This window comes from Elephantulus edwardii, unplaced genomic scaffold (genome assembly GCF_000299155.1).
Source record: "Elephantulus edwardii isolate Elephantulus edwardi_28Jun2011 unplaced genomic scaffold, EleEdw1.0 scaffold00069, whole genome shotgun sequence".
Lineage (NCBI taxonomy): Eukaryota > Metazoa > Chordata > Mammalia > Macroscelidea > Macroscelididae > Elephantulus > Elephantulus edwardii.
The window spans coordinates 7,036,408-7,038,292 of record NW_006399819.1 but is presented as its reverse complement, the minus strand read 5'-3'; positions in this window follow the sequence as shown (position 1 = coordinate 7,038,292).

The following is a 1,885-nucleotide window of genomic DNA, read 5'->3' as shown; positions in this document are numbered from 1 at the left end:
AGAGCAGGGTTTAGGGCTGTTGTACATAGGGTTGCTATTAGTCGCTAGCAACTCAATGGCACATAACAACAATAGTCTCTTGTACTAAATTTGGAAATTAAAACAAATGATCAGTCATATACACAATGTCTGCATGTGTCTGCACATTTGTATGCATGCATTAAGTAGTGAGAAACATTTAACTTCTTTTAAATTATTATATGATGTCATATCAAAATTAATGTTAGGGTTATATTTTTATTTGAATGTCTGTTGTGTGTTTTTTAAAAATAGTCTTTATGTTGCTAAGAGCTAGGATATTAAGTCTAGTAAACCTAGAATCTTTCTTCTGGAGACTATACAATTTTAAAAATCCTGTGAACTTACTTTGTATAAATATGTATCACATGGTGCCTGACAAGCAAAACACAAGACATGGAGACACAAGGCCAGGACTATCTTTTTGAAAGGACTAGAGTATGTAAGAATTGCATAGTCTCTCACTCTCCCAGAGCCGAAAGCATTTAAAGAGGCTGTATCCCAGGCCCATGGTGCTTCTAAGCCACAGCAAGAGCAAGAAGTTTGTTTATTCATTGCTGACTCACAGACTCACAGTTGTGGTACTAACAATGGAGTTTATTAGGGAAATAAGTTGCAGAATGGGAAAGTCAAAGAATCCACTCATTGTAAGTCTAACTTTTAACCCAACTTCAAGACACAATTCCTCAATTAGTCCAGGCTCTGGTTTCAGTTCAGCAGTCAAATCCAAATTGTTCAGCATGGTTTACCTCAGAGTAGTTATAAGTCAGTTTCTCCTACAAGCATCCAGCAAGAATAGCAAAAACCTTTAACTGTAACAGATTTATCTTCAGGCTCTTCTGATTACACCTTGCAATAGTTTCTCCATAGCAATGCTACAGTCTTACTACTTACTACTAGGTTCTTGCTTTTATCGGGTTATTGCTCCAGTCTCCTTCAAGTCTTGCTTAAGTCTTGCTACTCATTGTAGGAAGCACTCTTGTTCTTGTCCTAATTCCACAGCTGTTGTTGATTAGCAAGACAAGGTACCTGCAGTGAAGGTAGCTGGTGTCCTGAGCGGGCTAACTGTAATGGCTAAAAAAAATCTACTTTTAGGCTAATACCACACATGGTAATCTTTCCTTGTCCTCAAAGTCATAGCATAGTTACTGAAAAAGAGGAAAGGTTTTCAAATTGGTTTATTCATACCAATCAAAATTTATTTTCTTCTTTCAAAAGTGATATATTGGGAGAGTGAAGGAATCAAACTTACAAACATAAAGACTACTAATCTTGATCTGAAACTGTGTTGTTGTTGTGTGCTGTCTAGTCTATTTTCATTCTTGGTGATACAAAGTGACAGAGTAACACTGCCTGAAGGAGTTTTGTAGGACATAATGGAGTAGTGGGTAAGGTATTGGGCTACCAATCAAAAGATCAGCAATTCAAACACATCAGGCATTCCATGGGGAAAGATGAAGCAGTTCACTGTTAATAAATTTAAACATGAGAAACATGATGGAGGATCTCCATTAGTTACAATCAGGTTAATTGAAGTATGTTCAATTAATCAGAAAATAAAAATATTTGGGGAAAGAAAGTTTACTTCAAAAGATTCCAAGAAAACACCTCCCCCCAAAAAAAAATTACATAACTAGTTTTAAAACCCAGTCTCATTTGAAGAAAATTATGGAAATTTAAATCAGAAAATCCCTACATATTTGTCAATGTTCAAGAAAGTGGTGGTGATGAGACTCTCTTTGGTAGAATGTTGATTTATTTTTCAATTAGCACAGTTTTATGACATTTGGCATGTTGTTGTTGTTGTTGTGTATCATCAAGTCACTTGAGACTCATAGCAACACTATATACAAGAGCCTGAAACTCT